This window comes from Protopterus annectens, chromosome 2.part1 (genome assembly GCF_019279795.1).
Source record: "Protopterus annectens isolate FY-2018-M chromosome 2.part1, PAN1.0, whole genome shotgun sequence".
Classification (NCBI taxonomy): domain Eukaryota; kingdom Metazoa; phylum Chordata; order Ceratodontiformes; family Protopteridae; genus Protopterus; species Protopterus annectens.
In genome coordinates, this window is record NC_056729.1 from 484931660 (window position 1) to 484955288 (window position 23629).

The 23629-nt window shown below is 43.6% G+C and overlaps 1 protein-coding gene across 1 annotated transcript in view; it reads right to left on the minus strand.

Annotated features, from left to right (window-relative positions):
- ZNF330 (zinc finger protein 330) overlaps positions 1-23629 on the minus strand; it is a 581464-nt gene that overhangs the window by 59492 nt on the left and 498343 nt on the right. The gene's annotated exons all lie outside the window — the stretch shown is intronic.

The window sequence follows — 23629 nt, forward strand, 5'->3', positions numbered from 1 at the left end:
TTGTGGGGAGTCCTTGTGCAAAATGTGTCCAATTGGTAGTTCTGGGGGGAGGCAAACAGTCTATATCTGGGCTCCCCCATTTGTTTGTCAACATGTTGAAAATCTTTGGTTCCAGTTTCCATTTGTGTGGGTCCATGAGGTTTCTGCTTAATCAGTCTGCCAGTGTATTTAGTTTTCCTCGCAGGAATTGAGCTTGTAGATGCACTTGGTAGCTCAAGGCTGCGTTCCACAATGCCATAGCTAGTCGGCAGAGGGGGTAAGAATGGGTACCCCCCTGCTTGTTTATGTACCATATTAACAGTGGTGTTGTCTGTCTTTACCATTAATTGTCCTGGAAGAATGTGGTCCTTGAAGGCTGTCAGAGCATTCTGTACAGCTACCATCTCTTTTTGATTCATATGCAGGTGCATTTGACTCGGGTTCCATTTGCCCTGAATGCACTTTCCTGCCAGGTGAGCCCACCATGCATAGTCTGATGCGTCTGTTAGGGTTTGGGTGGCAGGGGGTAGAGTGAATGGCAATTCCTTGTTTTCGTGGCAAGCCTCTGCCCACCAAAGAAACTCTAGGCGTAGGTAAGGTATGATAGGAATCATTGCTTCTAGATCCTGAGAATGTTGACACCATAGGCTTTTTAGGTACCACTGTAGTTTCTTCATATGCAGTCTTGCATATTGAATTAGGAGAATGCAGGTGGCCATGAACCCCAAGGCTTGCATATAGCAGGGTTTTTGTGGCCACTAGTTTGAAGAAGGTTGTCAATTGAATTTGTTTCTCTGGCGTGAGGAAAGCCATCTGGGAAGTTGTGTTCAAGCTTGCTCCCAGGAATACAATTTGTTGACAGGGTACCAGATGTGACTTCTTTTCGTTTATGGTGCACCCCAGACAAGTTAGCACCTTTTGTACAAATACCAGATGATTCAAAAGTATGTCCAGGCTTTCTGCCTGAATTAGACAATCGTCCAGGTATGGGTATATTTGAATTTTTCTTTGCCTGCAAAATGCAATGACTGCAGCTAGGCACTTTGTGAATACCCTGGGAGCAGTACATAAGCCAAAGGGCAGTGCAGAGAACTGATAGTGCATGTAGCTTGCTTTGAAGCGTAGGCATCTTTTGCAAGATTCCCTGATTGGAAAGTGCAGGAAGGCTTCCTTTAAATCCAGTGTCGCCAACCAGGCATCTTTGCCTAGCATAGGAAGTAGCTGGTGAAGAGTTAGCATTTTGAATTTGGGAATCACCAAAAAAGTGCTTAAGGTAGAAAGGTCCAGCATAGGATGCCATGAATGGTCTTTTCTGGGTACCAGGAAAAGTCCCGAATAAAAACCTTGCCCCTTTTCCTCTTCTGGTACAGTCTGAATAGCCTTTATGCTTGAGAGAGAGAGTACTTGCTTTTGAGCCTCTGCCCATTGATTTGGGGGTAGATCTGGCCAACAATGTGTGGAAGTGAAATCTGTATCCTTGGGAGACTATATTTAAAATCCGTTTGTCCTGGGTAATGAGTTCTCAGTTTTTGGCCTGCAGAGCAATCATTCCCCTAAAGGAGCAGTCAGTTGAGGAGTGCTTGGAAATTTTAAACTCAAGTAATTGAGACAGTTTTCCATAGGGGGAGTCTTACTACGCCCTGATTTGGAAGCGGAAACCCCCCACTGCTTAGTCTTGTGCGTACCCTGGGACTGAAACCTGGGGGTTCTGGGTTTGGGTTAAGAAGGCCTGGAAGAGGCAGGAAAGGACCAATTCTTAGAGGGCCAATGCCTACTAAATCTTGAGGTTGAACTTGTAGGAAATCTTTAACAGTTTGCATAGATTTAGCTTTTTCCTCCATCTTTTTAAGAACTTCTGCTTTGTTGCCAAACAGGCGGTCCTGATTTAAGGGAACATCCAACAATTTAGCTTTAACATGATCTGGCAAAGATTGTTCCTTAAGCCAAGCATGCCTTCTAAGTACAGAGCCAGTGACAGCAGCCCTGCAAGAGGCCTCTAATGAATCAAACCCACATTGCAAAGTATGTTTTCCAACCTGTTCAGCAGAATGCATTAAATCCTGTAAATCTTTATTTTCAGCACAGTCAGGAATCAACATCAATCCAATAATATGCTGCTGATACTTTAACATATGAAACTGACAATTTAAGGCCCTAATGGCAAAGGTTGCAGAAGTGTGTACCTTCTTACCACATCTCTTCAGCATCCTGGAGTCTCTATCAGAAGGGGGAGGATTTTTGGCAGTAGTAGCCTTAATGCCCTTGGGTCCCTGTGAAATAGTCTCAGGATCCACAGTACGATTTTTGAAAGAAACTTGTGAGAATCAGCAACCCTGTAATATCTATCTGGTTTTCTGGGAACAGGAGGCAAGGAAACAGGGGTCAAACTAGATTCCGAAAAGGCATCAACTATGGCTAGTACAGGAGGTGTAGCTAAAGGCCTGTGTTGAGGCAGGAGCAAGTCCCTAAGCCTCTTTTTTGAATCAGAGTAATCCTGACTTTCAAGTGGAAATGCTCCCTAAGAGTATGCAAGGTTTCACCAAAAGAGAAAGCCACTGGAGGGGATGCAGAGGGAATAGAGTCCTCTGCATCAGAATCCTCAAAAGCAGATAAGGGTACATACAGGTCATCAGAAGAAATAAGTAGTTATGTACTCACCATAACATTCCATCTGAGTAGGTAAACTTCATTTGTCTGCAACCTGTGGGATACGGATCCAATCTCGGATCCGAGCCGGCAACTTTACAAAGCTTAGATCCGAGCTCTTAGCTCCTCCCCTTACCCATAATCCCCTGCCAGCCCTGACTGACCTCAGATCAAGTTTGCCCACAAGCACTATAGTGGATAACTATCTACATTATCAGAAATGGTACATCACTATATGACATGAAACACATCTGAAGGTCAGGGGGACGGAGGGGGGGACTGGTTGCAGACAAATGAAGTTTACTTACTCAGATGGAACGTTATGGTGAGTACATAACTTCTTAATCTGAAGTAGTTAACTTCATTTGGTCTGCAACCTGTGGGACAGAGTCCCCAGCTACCTAAACCTTGGGCGGCCTTCATGGAAGGATATTCCTGAGCACTGCGGAGCCAAAAGTTGTTCTCCCTCTGGAGGTAATGTCCAATTTATAATGATTGATGAAGGTATGAGATGAGGCCCAAGTGGCTGCTGACCAGTTATCATCCAAGGAAACCCTGGATTTAAAGGCGGCAGATGTAGCCATAAGCCCTAGTTGAATGGGCATGAACTCCTTGAGGTGCGGGCCTGTCGGAATTTTGATACGCTGTAATGATACACTGTGAAATCCATCTCGATAAGGAAACTTTCGAGACCGGTTTACCTAGATTAAATTTGGCAAAGGAGACGAACAACTGGTCGGACTGTCTATGACCAGATGTCCTATGAATGTAAAATCTAAGTCGTCTGTGCACATCCAAAGAATGTAGTCTGTACTCCCCTTTGTTCTGGTAGTTAGGAAAGAAGACCGGCAAATTGATAGATTGGTTAATATTAGATTCAGAAACTACCTTCGGGAGGAAGGAGGGATTGGTCCTGAGGTAAACCCTATCCTTGTGAAAGGCTAAGTATGGGGGTTTCACAGAAACAGCTTGCAATTCAGATACTCTCCTGGCTGAAGTAATAGCCACAAGAAAGGCTGTTTTCCAAGACAAATATTTGAGGTCTACTGCAGATGCCGGTTTGAAGGGAGGGGCTGTCAGGGCTTGTAATACCAAGGTCAAATCCCAAGGAGGTACGGCTTCCTTTATTGGAGGTCTAAGAAGAAAGGTGCCCTTTAGGAACGTTTTGCACAATTTTGTAGTAATCAAAGGACCCATTTCAGTACCTACGTTGTAATGAGAGATAGCTGCTAACTGAACCTTAACCGTAGAACAGCTAGCTCCGCCATTAAAAAGACCTGAAAAAGTCCAGGCAAGGGGGTTGTAAAAGGGTCCAAATTATGGTGTTCTGCCCAGACAGAGAAACGCTTCCATTTACTACCATATACCAGCCTAGTAGAGGGCTTGTGTGCTGCTACTAGGATAGTTTTAACTGGAGAAGAGATACCGGGAGACCTAGCTACAAGTGGAACTGGAGCAGTCAAGCCGTAAGCTTGAGGCTGGCCAGGTCGGGAAGTGGGAGCCCCTGGGGGTGGGAGATTAGATCCGGAAGGGGATCTATAATCCAGGGCGGATTCACTCGATGAGACCAGAGGTAAGGGAACCAAGCTTGGCAAGGCCAGAATGGGGCAATGAGGATCATCCTGCTCCCCAACCGACTGGCTTTCTGAAGAAGTTTCAGCATGAGGGGAAGAGGAGGGTAGGCATAGAGAAGACCGGGTGGCCAAGCATGCACCAAGGCGTCCCTCGGAGCTTCCCCGGCAGGGGGAATGAGAGCAAAGTAACTGTTGCATTTCATGTTTGAGAGAGATGCGAAAAGATCTCAACAGGGCTGCCCCCAAACAGCAAAAATTCGACTCGCTACTCTAGGATTGAGGGACCACTCATAAGGTGAAAGCATGGTGCGACTCAGTCTGTCCGCCAGGATGTTGGTCTGTCCCGGAATGTGCGTTGCAATGAGAATGCGGTTGGTGGAGATCGCCCATTCCCACACTCTCATGGCTTCTCGACAGAGTGGGTAAGACCTGGTTCCCCCTTGTCTGTTGATATACCATACCACAGACATACTGTCTGTCTAGATTGCAATTGTTCCTACAGGCAGAAGGCTCTGACGTGCTTGCAACGACAACAGCACTGCCCTCATCTCTAGAACATTTATGTGCAATAAGGTCTCCGAATCGTTCCACGTGCCTTGGACCATCCTGCTCAAATAATACCCCCCCACCTAAGACGAGAGGCATCCGGGGTCACAGTGGCGAGAGGGGGGGCCGTGGCAAAGGGGCGTCCCACCTGGAGGTCCGGCGATTGAAGCCACCAAACGAGAGCCCTCTTGCAGGCCCTGCTGAGAGAAATGGGGTGACTCAAGGGGTATTGATGAAGGGACCATTGGACTTGGAGTCCACTGTAAAATCCTCATGTTCAGACGCGCCATGGGAAGAAGGTTTATAGCGGCTGCCATGGACCCCAGGGCCCTCAGAACCAATCCCGCCGGAGGTTTTGAAGACTGAAGAATGGCCCACACATGTGCCCTCAAAGTGTGCAACCGGTCGGGAGTTTAGAAGACTAGTTGCCTGTTGGTGTCCAGTCTGGCCCCGATAAAATCTATCACCTGAGTCGGGGTGAGAGAGGACTTGTCCGAGTTTATAGTGATCCCTAGTTGCGGAGCAAGGTTGAGAAAGTAGTCCCTGGCTAAGCAGAGTAGATGCCTTGTCGGGGCGGTGAGGAGCCAGTCGTCCAGATACGGGAAGACCTGCATTCCCTGGAGTCTGAGGTGGGCCGCTATCACTGCTAATACCTTGGTGAATACCCTGGGGGCTGAGGTGAGACCAAAGGGGAGGACCCTGAATTGATAATGACTGGCTCCCAGCCAGAAGCGGAGAAACCTCCTGGACCGTTCGTCCATCAATATGTGGTAGTACGCGTCCTTGAGGTCTATGGAGCACATCTAGTCGTTCTCCTGCAAGAAGGGGAGAATAGAGTGACCATCCAGAACTTTTCTTTGGTTACTGACAGATTTAGTAGGGAAAGATAGAGGATGGGCCTTAGGTTCCCCCGTCTTTTTTGGCACCAAAAAGAACCTGGAGTAGTAACCCGATCCGGACTGGCCTGTGGGGGGAAGTGCTGGATGGCTCCTTTTTCTAAAAGCAGCCGAATTTCCGCAGCTGCTGCCTCCCTCTGATTGGGTGGAACATCGGGGAGGTGTCCAGGGGTGTTGGAAATGTAGGAAAAGGGAATTCTGTATCCTCTGGATATGATACGAAGCACCCAGCGGTCTGTTGTAATGGACTCCAAAGCTGCCAGGTGCTTGGCTTCCCGACTGCCTCCAGAGTGGAGCAGTGGGGCAACCCCTCAGGGTTGCTGTGTGGGCCGATCAGAGAAGGCTTCTCTGGACCCAAAGTTCTTCGGGCCCCCTCTGCCTTTAGGGCGGCGTCCACCCTGTCCTCCTCTGCCGCGGAAGGACTGGGAGTCCGGAGCAGACTGGGATTGTTGTGACTTTCGGAACCACATCTTCTTCTGTCCCTTTTGGTTCTTGGAGAAGGACCTCTGGGGAGCAGAGAAGCGGACTCAGACGGCAGACGTCTTCCCATCCTTTTCGCTCTGGACCAAAGTCTCGTGAACTGTCTTGCCAAATAGAGCAGAACCATCGAAGGGGGCATTCGCAAAGGACGCCTTGAAGGGTTCCGTGAAATCACAATGTCGGAGCCAGGCCTGGCATCTCATAATTAGGCCTGCTCCGCTGGCTCTAGCGGCTCCCTCTGTAGCATGGGATAAAAGCCGCATAGAGGTGTTGGATATAGAACTAAGAGTGGCCATGCGAGTGAAGTACAACTGTTTGTCCTCCCCCGACATGGACTCCGGGGGCGATGCAGCGTACTCTTTGATAAGGTCTCACTGCAGTCGAATCACATGTGCCATGTAGTTCAGGGACCTTACCGTGAAGGTCGCTGAACTAAAGACCCGCTTCCCGAGATGATCCATCGAGCGAGACTCCTTGCTCGGGGGATGGACTGAGGAACTCTCTTGGGCTAACTCCCTCTTGGTGGCTGCCGCCACCAACATGGCATCTACGGGGGGGTCCCTTGCTCCAATGGGATTTCTCTGCCGGGGGGCTCAGGATCTGGTCAGGATGTTTGGGGACTGGCTCCACAGTGTCCGGCTCCTTCCACACCCTAGTGGTGATAAGGTCCACTAAGGGGTCGGCCGGAGGGGACACCCAAGAGGTAGATGGGCCTGCTTCGAACGCCTCCAGGAACATGGATTCGTCCGAGGAAGCCTTGGGGGCAGATCACCCCCCCCTTATCTTAAGCATTTCCATGATGTCTCCGAAGGAGACATCCTCGGGGGGTGACCTTGGGGAGCCTTCCCCCTCATCCAAATCAGTGTCTTCTGTCAAGGACTCGGGGGAGTCCACGTGCCTCCTCTTACACTTCCAATTGAGGAACATCCTCGGGGGGACTGTCTGAGGACGACTCACCAGCAACGTCTTGTTCCAGGGGAACGACCGGAGACATCAAAGCAGGCTGTCCCTGTGGCCGGGCGACGGAAGCCTTACCCAAACGAGAGGGAGTACGGGATGGAACCATAGCAGGGAGCGGGGGCCTGGATGCACTCAACAGAGCCCTCTCCACCACATCAAAGGCCGAGGGAGTGCCACTCTCTCTGGGATCCGACAGCCGACCCTCACTCGGATCCGATGGATGGATCGGAGCCGGTGCCGAGACCATCGGATCGGAAGGGCCAGTGTGCTCCGACCTGGACGGAGCCGAAGGCACACTAAACCCCTTGGATCGAAAGGTCAGAGCACGGCTCCGAGAGCTCAGATCAGACAAGGACGGATCCGGTAAACTCGAAGGAAGAGTCAGAGCAGAAGTACCAGATACTGTCGGCGCCGACCCACCCCCGGCTCCAATGCTGCCCGGCTCCGAGTGCTCCGAACCAAGGAAGCGGGTCGGAGAATGAGCTATCGGGGCAAAGAAGGGTGTTGAGCTCCCCCCCAGAGGGGGGGGGGGCAGGAGCACTCCCATCTGTATTTGGGCCTGGGTGAACCTTCGCATCACCCGGTCCAAATCAGCTTCAGAAAGGCTACGCGTTGATCTCGACGAGGCCACCGAGGTTGGCCGGGAGTGCCGCCTCGATGACCTCGACGGAGATCGGGTCTCCTCCTCCTCGGGTCCCGGTGAGAAGCATGGAGACCGGAGCCGAGAAGGAGGAGACCTGGAAGCCATGGAGGGAGAAGCCCGCTTAGCCGGGGGGGGGGGCAAAGCGGAGGCCTCGGACTGCCGCTTGTGGTGCTTCTCCCTCTGTTTTTCTTTCCTGGCCTCCCTCTCCTCCGGCGCCGAAGCGGGAGATTGAGTCCCGGCCGGGGGGAGAGAGGCAGGAGTGGCCACCACCGAAGCCTGGGAGGAGGCCACAGAAGCGCCGAAGCCGAATCCGGGGGCAAAAGTCCCGCCAGGATCAGCTTAGACCTCCGGTCCTTCAGTGCCCTGGGGTTGAACGCCGCACAGATAGCACATCCAGAGGAAAGGTGTTCAACCCCAAGGCACTGGACGCACCGAGAGTGGCCATCCGCCGGGGAGAGCTTATGGCCACACTTGGTGCACTTAGAGAATATTGGCTTTGGGGCCTCAGACATATTAAAGTAAAAACCCACTCGGTAAGCCCCAACACACTAAACACACACACACACACTAACTACGACCAGCGAGGGGAGGAAGAAACTAGAATAATTTTAACCAAAATTTAACTGAACTAGTATAATCAAAAGGGAACCTAACACACTAACACTCACTCAAATTGAACAAGTAAATTTAAAGAGAGAGACTTATCTGGCCAAAAAAAACCCAGGAGCTCGCAATCTAGCTGCTGTTCAGAAGTGCGGCAAACTAGATCTAGGGTCAGTCAGGGCTGGCAGGGGATTATGGGTAAGGGGAGGAGCTAGGAGCTCGGATATAAGCTTTGTAAAGTTGCCGGCTCGGATTCGAGACCGGATCCGTATCCCACAGGTTGCAGATCAAATGAAGTTAACTACTTCAGATCAGAAATTTCAGAATCCGGGTCAGAAGATTCATACACAAATTCAGTCCTAGGTTTCTTAAAAGGGGATGGTTGGCTTCCCCTGATTAAAGTTATAAGGTCTTCAGCCATTCTTATTTGTTTTTTAGACAGAAGCTTGAGCATACGGCCTGGGCATCTGTTTTCTAGGCATGGTTTCGGGCTTTAGGCCTTAAAGAAGAAGGTGGCGTTGGTTTAATGTGCAAGTCTGTTGGCCTGAATACACCCTCAGAAGTCGGTGCCTGCACAGCGGCTCCGGACCCCATCCAAGGTAGAGACATCCACAGGTTCCACAGTTGAAGCATCTCACAGCATACCGGACTCTGAATGGGTCTCAGTATAGGCCTGTGAACCAGAAGTATCAGGGGCTACAAAAGCACCTCACTGAGTACCGGCGAACTGGCGACTGGCTTAGGAGAAGCGTCGTCGGCAGCTTTGGACCTAGGCTGTCTGTCTTTATCTTTGCGTTTGTTCGGAGTGCCGGTAGTCAGATAGCTAACAGACATATCTGGATAATTGAACTGAGAACCAAAATATTTAGAAGCGTAAATATATAGATGACGGATAGTTTATTGGTTAAATAATGCACAAAACCGACAGCAAGTTACATCGTTGGTCAGGGCCTAGGCAAGGAATACAGTACAAATGAAAATATTTATGAGGTATTTGCTTTCCACAAGAAATGCAATTAACTTTTACTGAAATCGGTAAAGAGCAAGAAAAAGTTTCCCCAACGGGGTACTTAGCTTTAGTCGAAGACTTCAGTTCTGAAACTCAAAAACAAAAATTTCAAGAGTCGGCCGACCGGCACTTGCGAACTGCTTCTGCTACAGGCACCGCACGGCAAGAAAGACTGATGTAATGGCGTCGGCTGCATGTTTTATACCCCCGACGTCATGGAAGAAGAGACAGCAACCGACACAGGACCCAAGACTTTGTTAATCAGGCAGACTGAGGGCTACTGCAAGCAGATAACCCAAACATGATGACTGTTACAGTGAAACACAAAGAACATCTGAAGATGATGCAGTTAGATGTCAGTCTTATACCCGGACATTCAGATATCTGTCCTTGGACATGTGTCAGCTGAGGGTGAGGCAAAGACTCTGGGAATTGGGCTGGTTGAGGGCTTCTGCATAGCCGAAGACTACAATACTGACTGAAGAACATTTTGTCTTACTGTTGCTCATATCTTGAGAAGAAACTGCAAGACCTAACTTGGTTTCTCTTTCAATTCTTTGTGACTTCAAGTTCTTTGGGACTTCAAGTGGGATGAAAATCATTGACGAAGATGATCATTTTACCCTCCACTTTTTTTTCTCCAACCTCAGAAAATGATGTCTTGCAAGTTCAGGAGGAGGAGCAACTGATATCTATTATGAAGACACTGGTGGAAATGACTTCTGCCTGCTGGGAAAACAGGTAATGGGGGTTCAGGACCATTGTGTTATAAAAAAATGCTGTAACACTGGTGATGGCAAGAAAAAGCTGAAGCATAAACGGCCACAGTATGAAGTCTTCAGTGAAGAGGCTGGAAACCAAATGCCACAGATAAGACTGGTAATCTGTTCAGAATTTGGGCCAGAGATTTTGGCAATGAAATATAATTACCAGCATCCCATAACTCACATATCCACAGCAAGGAACACCTGCAAAAGGGATTTCTATGCATATTGTAAATGATGAAGAGTACAACACAGATTCTCAGATGATGATATGGACCACTGCAAACACCAAAAACATGATATTAATCAGAAAGGGAGAGATTTTGGTATCCTGAAAACTGATCAGCGCCAGCTACAAGCAAAGAACAACTTCTGGGTAAAGGACTGGTGCTACAAAAAACATAGCTTGAGGAAATATGAGGCTGACTAGAGACTAGTTCACATATAATGCTGGTAACCTCTGGAAGACAGCCATCATATCATCCTCATCTGTATAACCTGAAGTAATTCTTCTACTTCGATACTAATATCAGGGATGCCCACAACATGGCAGAATGAATGAAAGCCTGAGACGGTGAATTAGAATTTAAAAACTAAACTGCTTTACACTTTTCTTGCAAAGTTCATGTCCAAACAAGTTCTCTCTGCATTTTTCCTACCGAGAGGACATTACTCTCCATCCATCTTTCTTAACCTTAACTATCTATCTCTAGATATCCTTCTCCAACTCCTTATTCCTTGTAATATGCTGGAAAAATAGATATAAAAGCTTCCACATAAAACCTTGCTGCTAGGGAATTGTAATGTAAACTCTAATCTCCTGGCCACTTGAAAAATTTTCTACACCTTCTTCAACATCTGGTGGCCATACCCAACTGTCCAACAGCTGCTACACATCCAAGGTAAATCCAAAAAAATAATAGGCAACAGTTTCACAAAATTTATTAACTAAACCTTAGCGCCACGGCTATCACAGCCTTCAAGAAGTAAATTACATACAAAAAAAACTTCCTCTTAAATACAAACATCAATAAAACAATTTAACAATTAAATTAAATATTCCCAATTAACTTCTAAATTCAGTCCATAAGGAGCAAGAGTTAATAGAAATGGATTCTTTAAACAGCAGTTTTTATTTTACTAAAGTGTCATCACCTAATTTAATACAAACCATTGCTAAAATGGTTGCTTGTAAAAATTTAGGATCACTATCATGACATTCTTTAAGATGACTAGCTACAGAACTCTCCATTTTCTGTTTCGTTAGATCACGTACATGTTCTTGCAGCCGTGTTTGAAACATTCTCCTACTTTCACCAATATATTCAAGGTTACAAGGATAAGCAAAGAGCATAGATGATACCTTCAGTCACACAAATAAAAAAAACCTGGTCAAAATCTAAAATTATTTATATCGTTAAAACCACAAACTACATTATTCACAAATACTGCAATAAATGGCAACCATTTTAGAAAAGTTTTTTATTAAATTAGGTGGACACTTTAGTAAAACAAAAACTGCTGTTTAAAGAATCAGTTTTTATTTTACAATACAATACTCTTGCTCCTTATGGACTGAATTTAGAAGTTAATTGGAAATATTTAATTTGTTAAATTAATAAAGCTCACAATTAAGCTTCTTCAGGTGTATACAAGCACTAAAAATACCACACCTTTATACTCATGTTACATCACCCAATTGATGGTCATGTGACTGGTCTATCATAATATATTTTATTTTACTCACAATAACTAAAACATATATAAAAAATATATATAAATATATATATATATATATATATATATATATATATATATATATATATATATATGAATAAAAAACATCAAGAAATATACATATATTGTGTTATTAAAACATTATAAAACAAATATACTGTATTGTGGACAGCAGGAGATGAACATACTACCTACGAAGTGGTCTCATCTTTAATTTAGGTTTCAGGGGGATGCACTCATTAGATTCTCTGTCTTTCATCCTCTCATATAAAGTACAGTTTTGTACCTACCATAAATGTAGATGTCCGAACAGGATAGCATCTGCAGTCATAACAAATGGGTTGTCCATCTCTGCTGCAAAATTTTGGATGAATGCCAATGTTTCCAAAATAAGCATGTATGTACATATATACAAACAAATACACCATAAGAGATCCCCCAGCTAGCTATTAGGAGGGTACCACAGAGGGGACATCTACATTTATGGTAGGTACAAAACTGTACTATGTCCTTCAAGGATGCATCAGGAGGAAATAGAATTATGGTATAGTTAGGATCCCAATTTCCTATCCACTTAGAGATTGTCTGTTTGGAGATTGCTTTTCCTTCGGTTCTGTCAACTGTCTATGTACATCCAAGGTATGCAGCAGTCTTTCCCCTGTTCTGTGGATTGGGCACAAAGTTCAAGTCCCATGCTGGTAATGGTGGTTTGGGATAAATCTGTTAGTTGCTGTTATGTAATGTTCCCCCAACCTAGGTCTGAGGCGTCCGTTGTGAGGAACAATGATGAATGTATAGTCTGCAAAATCCACTTGTCTTTGTGATATAGTGCCAATTTTTTTGTCCTGTTGCAGTGGCAGTCCATTTTCTTCATTACTTGCTGGGCAGGAGAACCAAATAGACTGTATTCACCATTTCTAGAACATATTTCTTATCTAAGGAATCATCAGAGGACAGTTTCTTAGTTAACTGATCGTGATGAGTGTCCGTACCCTGTAAACCTATCGGGTTTGGCAGGGGCTGGAGGTAAAGTACATCATTAAATGCATCATCCACAACAGGAAGAACTGGAGATGAGATCCTCTGCCAAAGTAAGCATTTGAGAACTGGGCTGATGCCTGACAACCCATTTGTTATGACTGCAGATGCATCCTTGAAGGACATCAAAGCTATAACTCTGAATTTGAAAGTGATGCATTGTTCTTATTCCCTTTCCTGATGTTATAGGTATGCTCCCTAATCCGATCTTTAAGATGATTAAAATAAAAGTCCTGCCTCAAATCAGGATGATAGAAACAAGGACTTATCTGTATGTCTGTCTTTGGGGTAGCATAGCCTCCTCTTTAGGGATCTGTCATTCCTGTAACTAAATTTAGGGACATTATCAACCAAGCTGGCTGCATCTTTGTCTGTTAGTAAAATCTGCCAGTTCTTCTTCACTATATCAGTGTACCTATTTATATCAGTGGAATACTTCAAGGATAGTCTGGTTTTGTCACCTAAAATGTCTTAACCCTATCCAATTCCACATTAAAATCATCATCCTTGGTAATCAGATTTTTAAAAATATGGGGTGGATGTGCACTACTCCTGTGTAGTAGATGGTTAACATGACAATCTTTCCTGTGCTGTCTTGTAAATATTGCATCATTATTGCCTTTTACAATCTCTACATCTAAAAAATCCATATTAAATCTGGACATCAAATTTAAATAATGTGTACTGTTGTTGATGAAACTGACAAAACTAGCTAAACTCATCTCCTGCCCATAAAATAAAACATGAACACAAACTCATCTTCCCATACTTTGATCAATAAATAGAAACAAATTATGTTCCAAGACCAGTTCAAGCAATCGTAAGACCAGACTCACTAAATCAGAGCTATATCTAGCTGATGTTTCCATAATAGCTATGATACCCTCCATATTGGGGATCACAGTGAATAAAGAAACTACATCCAGTGTAACAAAAGTTACATTGGAATCATGAATTTCTAAAACTCATACAAATCTCTCAAAATGCTCTGTATCTCTAAGAACATGTTCATTTGTGTCCAAAATTGGTCTCAGGTGCTTCTCAATGAAAATAGAGATTGGTTCTGTACACCAACCTCTACCTGAGACAATAGGTCTCATAGGAGGGTCAATAACAGATTTGTGTACTTTAGGGAGGCCTTGCAAAATAGGTATAACTGGATGACTGACCATAAAATAATTAAAAGTTTCACATCAATTAAGTCACCATCAAAAAACATTCCATACATCATTAATATGACAGGAAATTTGTTCAGAGTCTAACTTCTCATAAAACAAGTCATTCATCAAACTTATTTGCATACTGGACACATATCTCTCTCTGTCCAGGATGACAATCAAATCAGCTGGTCTAATTATAATTTCTGTATTTTGGTTTAGAAAACACACTGCATGTACCTTCAAGTAGTCACAAAAGTCTTCTTTCTAGCACAAGCATTCAAATTCACTTTCTGTTCGTAGCTTCTTGGCTGAATGAACTTTGCAAAGATGGGTGGTGTCTCGCCTCTCTGGGCCAGGTGAAGATTTGACCTTCTTGGATCTCTGACTATTTCGCTATTTTCCCTTTCTGTAACTTCATTTCATACAAAGAAAGAGAATTTAATATGCCCTCTAAGTGTTCATCAACAACTGTGATTGTGAATTTTAATCTTCTGCCATTCTTTCAATAACACATTGTCACCATTGTGAAATGACACTACGAGTCCCACGAGGTATGATTTGTTCATTGAAAAATGTAGGTAATCCAAGAAAAAAAGACGGAGACAACATCTGTCATTCCTGTAACTAAATTTAGGGACATTATCGTCTGTTAGTAAAATCTGCCAGTTCTTCTTCACTATATCAGTGTACATATTTATATCAATGGAAATAGTCTGGTTTCTGTCTCTTGCCTATAGATCTAGTGCTACATGAAAAATATGGTTTGGTTTATGTTCATCTCCTGCTGTCCACAATACAGTATATTTGTTTTATAATGTTTATATATATATATATATATATATATATATATATATATATATATTATATATTTATATAATGAAATAAAATATATTATGATAGAAGGGACCAGTCACATGACCATCAATTGGGTGATGTAACATGAGTATAAAGGTGTGGTATTTTTAGTGCTTAAAGCTGTCTCAGTCTCTTTTTTTCTTTAATTTGTTAAATTGTTTGATTGTTTTACTGATGTCTGTATTTAAGTATTAAATTAAATTAAATATTTTGTTATTTAAATATATTGTATTTTTATGTAATTTACTTCTTGAAGGCTGTGATAGCCGAAGCACTAAGGTTTTGTTAATAAATGTTGTGGAACTGTTGCCTATTGTTTTTTCATTTTTTTTTTTTTTTTGTTTTTTTGAAAATACGGTTATGTCACTAAATGAAGAAGACCAAGCACAATGTATGCTGGTTTAAAACTTGAATGTCTTAACTACAAGGGCATTCATTTGGTTTACATACTGGAGTGGTTTCCATCGAAACAAATTATCAATTAAAAAAAAAGTAAATAAACAGTCTGGAAAACCTTCACTGAAATAAGAAGAAAAAAGCTCAACACAGTCTTGTGTGCAGAAGGAAAGAACTAAAGTGAAAGTGGAAAAAGCTGATATATAGGCTTTTCTGTTGAAGGCTCAGGGTAGTTATAGATGAAGTAAAGAACACTGCATAGTCAGATCTGGCCCTAGCATTAGCACTAGTCCAAAATGAACCACTCATTCTAAAACCACCTTTAAGTCTTTAGACTTTTCCCGGTTAGGGGTCGCCACAGGGGAACTCTGGTCCGCTAATGATTGGCAGTGGATTCTTTACGGTGCCGAGTTGCCAGCCCAATGCCCAAATCATTTATGTTAAGCCAGTTTACTTAGAATCAAGTAACCTGGTGTTGAAAATTAGCATTCCAGCTCTATAATCTGCAGACAATTTAAAACACAATATACCTCCAAAGCAAATACACCAAACAGGCTTTTAAGCATAGTAAAGAAAGTAGAGGTATAGTAAGAGAAAAAGCGGGGCTGGAGGGTGGGTAACCAGGACTGCAACAGTTAATACACTCGAACATCTACATTTATGGTAAGTGTACACAACTGTACTATGTTCTTCATGTTTCACTGTTGCAGTCATTACATTTGGGTAGATTCCCAAAGCTATGGTTGGGAGGATGGATTTATACAGCATTAGGACCAGCTATAAGGCCCTGCAAGACAGCAGTGGCAAAGCCAGCTCTGGATTTAGAGAAGAAAAATAAATGGTAATGTTTGGTGAACGTATGAACTGAGCTCCAGGTAGCAGCTTCTAGATGCAGCCCTGGTGGAATGAGATCTGATCCCCTGAGGAAAGTTTTACCATGGTGCATATAGCAGAAACAAATACAATGGCTTATCCATTTGGAGATAGCCTGCTTTGAAATAGCCTTTCCCTCTGCCCCTGCAGCAAATGCCACCAGTAGTTGTTCAGATTTTCTTAGAGATTTTGTCCTGTTTAAGTAAAATCTTAGTTGTCTGTGTACATCCAATGAATGCAGAATCCGCTCACCCTTGTTCTGTGGATTGGGAAAAAAAAGTTGGCAGATGAATGGTCTGATTAAGAGCCACACTGGACACCACCTCAGGCATGAAAGATGGACTGGTCCTGAGAGACACCCTGTCCGCATGAAAAATAATGGAAGGTTTCACTGACATAAGAGCCTGTAATTCAGAAATCCTTCTAGCTGAAGTGACTGCTAAAAGGAAAGTTGTTTTCCAGGAGAGAAATAAATTTTAGGTCTGCAGTAGCAGCTGGCGCAAAAGGAGGGAGAGTGAGTTTTTCCAATAGAAAATTGAGGTCCCATGCAGGGGTTGGAGCTCTCCTGGATGGTCTTAAGTTTTTGGCCCCTCTGAAATACTGCTTTAGCAGAGGATGAGAGAAAAGAGGGGAGGTTCTGTGCTATAATGAGCTGAAATGGCAGAGGCATGGATTTTTATGGAAGAAAAAGATAGGCCCTTGTGAAGCATTTCAATTAAGTATTTTAAAATCTGAGAAATATTGGGCATTGCTGTACTTATTCCTTGTGATTGGTTCCAGGCACAGAATCGTTTCCATTTATCAGCATAAGATTTTCTAGTACTAGGCCTTCTCGCCTTCAAAACGACATCCATCACAGTTTTGCTGAGGGATGCCAAGGGTGAATTTACATGATTAGCCACATGACAAGATTCAAAGTTTGGAGCTGAAGGTGCAGAATTTGGTTGTTCTGCTGAGACAGTAGGTAAGGTGTTTGAGGCAGGTGCCACGGTGGAAGTTGTGACACATTGCGCAGGAGTGGGTACAAGTGCTGATAGTTCTGGGGTGACAGTTCTGGGGTGAGGCAAAAAGATCTATGTCTGGACTCCCCAATTTGCGTGTCAACATGTTGAAAATTCGTGGTTTCAGTTTCCATTCGTGTGGGTCCATAACATTTCTGCTTAGTTCATCTGCCAAAGTATTCAGCTTTCCTGGTAGGAATTGAGCTTGTAGTTGTATTTGGTAGGTCAAGGCTGTGTTCCATAATGCCATGGCTAGTCTGCAAAGGGGGTAGGAATGTGTACCCCTCTGCTTGTTTATGTACCACATAACCGTGGTGTTGTCTGTCTTTATCATCAATTGTCCTGGATGAAGGTAGTCCTTGAAGGCTGTCAGTGCATTCTGTACAGCTAGCATCTCTTTCTGATTGATATGAAGGTGCATTTGAATTGGGATCCATTTGCCCTGAATGCACTTCCCTGCCAGATGAGCCTCCCCAAGCATAGTCTGATGTTGTCTGTAGTTAGGGTTTGGGCGACAGGGGGTGGAGTGAATGGCAGTCCCTTGTTTTGGTGGCAGGCCTCTGCCCACCACAGGAACTCTAGTTGCAGGCAAGGTATGATAGGAATCACTGTTTCCAGGCTGTGACAATGTTGACTCCATAAACTTTTTAAGTACCACTGACGTTTCTTTCTCATATGCAGTCTTGCATATGGAATTAGAAGAATGCAGGAGGCCATGAACCCAAAGGCTTGCAGAATTTGTCTTGCAGATAGCAGGATTTTTGTGGCCACCAACTGAATTTGCTTTTCGGGCGTAAGGCAAGTAATCTGGGCAGTTGTATTCAAGCTTGCACCCAGGAATGTAATTTTTTGAGAGGGTACCAGTTGCGATTTATTTTTGTTTATGGTGTACCCTAGACAAGTTAGAACCCTTTTAACAAATGCCAGATGCTTTAGAAGAATGTCCTTGTTTTTCTGCCTGAATTAGACAATCATCCAGGTATGGATATATTTGAATATTTCTTTGCCTGCAAAATGCAATTACTGGAGCCGGGCACTTTGTGAAGACCCTGGGCGCAGTAGATAAGCCAAAGGGCAGTGCAGAGAACTGGTAATGCAAGTAGCCTGCTTTGAAGTGGAGGTATCGTCTGCAAGATTCCCTGATTGGGATATGCAGGTTAGCCTCTTAAGTCTAGAGTTACCAACCAGGCATCTTTGCCTAGCATAGGAAGTAACTGTTGAAGAGTCACCATCTTGAATTTTGGAATGTCCAGAAATGTGTTTAGAGTAGATAAGTCCAGAATTGGACACCATGATTGGTCTTTTCTGGGTACCAGGAAAAGTCTTGAACAGAAACCTTGTCCCTTTTCCTCTTCTGGTACTGGTTGAATATCCCCCATGTTCATGATGGACAGAACTTGTTTCTGGGCCTCTGTCCACTGATTTGGGGGCAGGTCTGGTCATCCGTTAGGGATTGGCAATGTGTGGAAATGAAATCTGTATCCCTGGGATATTATATTTAAAACCCATTTGTCCCGGGTTATAACTTGCCAGTTTTGTGCATGTAGTGCCAGTTTTCCCCCCAAATGGGTGGCTAAAAGGTAAGTGCTTGGTGAGTGTAGAGGGAAGTCACTGAGATTGTTTACCATAGGGAGGTGCCTTGTTTCCAGATTTGGAGGTGGAGGCACCCCATTGTTTTGTTCTAAAAGTCCCTTGTGACTGAAACCTGGAGACTTTGGAATGTCTGGGTTTAACTTGAGTGGCTTTCGATGGGACTGGAAAGGACCAGCTCTTAGTAGGCCAGTGCCTACTAAATTTTGGAGGTTGCACTTGTAAGAAAATCTTTCACAGTTTGCATACATTTAGCTTTATCGTCCATCTTTTTTAAAACTTCTTCAGCCTCATTACCAAAGAGACAGTTCTGTTGTAAAGGAGCATCCAACAATTTTGCTTTAACATGATCAGGCAGAGTTTGCTCATTGAGCCAAGCATGCCTTCTTAGCACAGACCCAGTTACAGCAGCCCTGCAAGAGGCCTCCAAGGAATCAAAACCACATTGCAAAGTATGTTTTCCAACTTGTTCAGCTGAATGTAATAAATTCTGCAAATCTTTATTTTCCAGAGAGTCAGAAATTAACGTCATTTTCTATTTAAGTGGACCCATGACATGCTGTTGATATTTAAGCATATGAAATTGACAGTTTAAAGCCCTGACTGCCAAGGTTGCAGAAGTGTAAAACCTTCTTACCCCATCTATCCAACGCCCTGGAATCTCTATCAGAAGGGGTAGGATTTTTAGCAGTAGAGGCCTTAATGCTCTTGGGACCCTAAGAAAGGATCAGCAATAGTACTTTTGAAAAGGAATTTGTGGGAGCCAAGAACCCTGTAGTATCTGTCTGGCTTACAAGGAGCCGGAGGCAGAGAATCAGGAGCTATACTAGATTCTGAAAAAACATCAACAAAGTCTAAAACAGGAGGTATAGCCAAAGGCCTATGCTGAGGAAGAAGAAAATCCCTAAGTCTCTTTTTAGATTCAGAGAAATCCTGACTTTCCCAGTGGAAATGTTCCCTTAACGTATGTAAAGTTTCCCCAAAAGAAAAATCATCAGGGGGAGAAGCAGAAGGAATGGAATCTTCTGCATCAGAGTCCTCATAGATAGATATAGACAAATCCTGTTCATTAGAAGAGTCAGAAAAAATAGAATCCTGTTCAGAAGATTCATAAGGAGGGGGTTGGCTACCCCTGATCAGAGTAATTAAATTTTCAGCCATTTTGATAATTTGTTTTTTAGGAATAGGGGCCTACACATGTGGCCCAGGCATCGGTTTTTTAGACATACATTTAGATTTTGGCTTTAGTTTTGAAGATGGCGTTGGTCTAATATACAAATCTGTAGGTCTGAAAATACTCTCAGAAGCCGGTGCCTGCACAGCGGCTCCGGACCCATCTAAGGTAGAGACATCCGCGGGTTCCATAATTGAAGCATCTCGTGGCATACCGGACTCTGAATGGGTCTCAGGAGAGACCTGTGAATCAGAAGTAGTGGGCATCAGGGGCTGCAAAAGCGTCTCACTGAGTACCGGCGAAGTGGCGACTGGCTTAGGAGAAGCGTAGTCAGTTCTGGACCGCGATGGTCTGTCTCCGTCTTTTTCTTTGCGTTTTTTTTTTTTTTTTTTTTTAAAGTATTCCGGTAGTCGGATTGTTAACTGACTTTTCTAGATAATTAAATCGTGAGCCAAAATATTTAGAAGCAAAAATATACAGATGTTTAATAGTGCTTTGATTAAATTTAGCACAAAACCAACAGCACGGTATGTTGTGGTCAGGGCCTAGGCAAAGAATACAGTACAAATGAAAATCCTTATGAGGTATTTGCTTCCCACAAGTAATGCAATTATTAGTTTTACTGACATCAGTAAGGAGCAAGAAAAAGTTTCCCCAATGGGATACTTAACTTTCAGTTGAAGACTTCGGTTCTGAAACTCGAATATGAAAATTTCATGAGTCGGCCAACCTGCACTTGCGAACTGCTTCTGCTTCGGGCACTGCGCGGCAAGAAAGACCGATGTAATGGCGTGGGCTGCATGTTTTATACTCCTGACGACCTGACGGCATGGAAGAAGGGACAGCAACTGACACAGGACCCAAGACTTTGTTAATCAGGCCGCCTGAGGGCAACCTGCCAGCAGATTACCCAAATGTAATGACTGCAACAGTGAAACACGAAGAACATCACCACTGCAGTGGAAGCAAACAGTGACTTCTGCAGCCTGTAATTAATGGCAGGGTTGGTGGTTTAACATATTAGATAACTATGTACAGAGACATGCATGCAACCAATGACAGCAATGCAAGCTGTCATTTTAGGAAGAAAGTATCATCCTACTCAGCATGTGCACATTGGTTCACACTGCCTACCTTGACTTGGCCAAGCATTTGACACAGTACCCCACTCAGGCATTGCTGACAAACTCAACAGGTTAGGTACAAACCATTATGTCATCCAGTGGATAGCCAAGTGGCTCACAGACAGGACCCAGGAAGTCAGAACTGTGGAGTCCACCTCTATAAAGAGACCAGTCACATGTGGAGTCCCTCAGGGATCAGTCCATGGACCACTGCTTTTTGGCATTTACTTCTCTAAGGTCAATGTCAGTGGTCTCCCGCTGTCTAAATTTGCAGATGATTGCAAATTAGGGTCTGTCACTGAATCTCACACTGACACAAATGTTCTCCAGGAAGAGCTGACACAGACAAACAACTGGTGTCAGAGCCATGGACTAAAACTAAATGCCAAGAAATGCTCAACAGTATCCTTTGAGAAGTCATCCACCCCTGGTAATTACTATACTGACAACACACCACTTAAAGTTGATCCAGTAGTCAGGGACTTAGGGACACACAGCCAGTAATCTAGCACTTTACCATCACCTGTCTATAGTAGTGAGGATATCCTATGCCGCAGCTTATAAACAAGGGTATGGCATCTAGGTCCAAAGAAGTCATTGCTCCACTGTATTCTGCCATTCATAAGACCTATTATTGAGTACAATACCCTCTTTGTTATGTACCTAACCAGGCATATCCAACAATTGGAAAGTCCCGAAAGATTCCTCACTAAAAGAATATATGGCGTAACATGTCCTACGCAGACCACCTCAAGGCTCTATTTCTGTATTCTGTCTTGTACAGGCTGTTAAGGGGAGATCTATGCCTGGCATACAGGACACTGGTCATACCCCACTCTGATGGACTTCCTGCACCAGAACTACACATTCTAATGACTTAAACCTTGCCTGTGACATAAATAGGCCCTGCTGGACAGACAGGTATGTATTCCAGAGACTACCCTCGTCTCTGGAACAGGCTCTCCATCTATGTGATGCAGAGTTCCTCCCTAACCCAAATCAAGTGCAGCTTAGACAATTGGATGGGGAAATGGAACTTTACCCTTGGTTTGGCACCTATTTCTCTAATGGACACAGGCAACCTGTAAATGGTTCATCTTCCAGGCTCCTGTTTGTAAATATTTCATCTTCCAAGCCCCTGCTTACACTTATCAATGGTACCAGAACTTGTCAGAGATTTGGGATGCATGGATAGGCTTAAAAAGGCCCTTGTGATCATTAGCCTAGTAAACACCTATGTATTCCACACAGGTAGTTGGGAAAAATACAGTTCAGGGACCAAAAAAAGTAATGGTGGGGATCCCTTGGAGTACAAAAAGTGACAAGGCGACATGGAATAACAGAACATTAGGAGAAATGTACCCCTCACAAAATAAGATCAAATTTTCTTAGATGCCAACATGTCATGCATACACCTGCAGCTTAAACACGGAGAACAAAATGCCAACATGTCTAAGACACTAACACCACTTTTAGAAGAGTTCCAACTTTCCAGATTACAACTAAAAAAAAGGATAACCAATGAAGTCATACAGTTTTAAAAGAATATTTCTTTATTAATTCCTCTGCAGTGATATAAGAATCTTTCACAAATACACCACAAAGAATTGTGCTGGACAGATGGAGCAGAGGTAGGGTGTCTGTCTGTCTCCGGTCCAGTGACAAAAGTTTCAAAACAGACTCAGAAGGTAGGGCTGGCTAAGGGATAGAATAAAAAGAAAATGGCCACCCCTCTCATTCTGGTGGGAGACTCATATGGGGAATGAGATGTCTGAGTGATCGCTGGTGGACACCAAGAACCTCACAGATCATCTTAGAGTAAATACAGAATGGTGATGACATTTTGATATCACTACACTAGCAGCTCACACGTAGGGAGCACAACTGATGACCATCTCCATGCTCTAAGGATTAGTTATTCCACAGGACCAACAGTGAGTTTCCACAAGGTTGGCTTCCCAAGGAGTGGGGATCGAGTATAAATAAACAACTACTCTGAAAAGATTTGTAGATCAATGCAGGAAGCAAAGAAATTATAAAAAAAATATCGAACTAAAACTAAATTAATAAAAACGCTTAACTGAATAAATACATACATGAATGAATGAATGAATAAAAAGAATGAAAGCAAAGAACAGTAATAGTATTATTTCATCTGTTCTGTTTTGTGCCATAACTCTCACAAAATACTATTAACAATAAATTAAAACTATATATCGTAAGGTACAGCCCAAACTTAGTGTGCTAATTTCAATTTGCTTTCTAGCATACCTGCAGGTATAAGATTACAAGTTGCAACACAAAGCAAATTCTGTAACTACTTTCACACACAAAACTTTGCCTTACTCTATCTCCAGAAATAAGTCCTCACAACATGCTAGTCCATAACAGAATGAGTTATTTCACATATCAAAGCTCATCATGCAAGATAAGATGAGGTGCAGCACACATACATGAAGCAAACATAAAAATCATTTTCTTTCTGTATTGTGCCCCCCATTTCGTGTTTATGTGACAAAATCTTGAAAAAAGAAAAGTTCTTCAAATTCAAATGCTAACTGTAAATATATATTCCAATAAC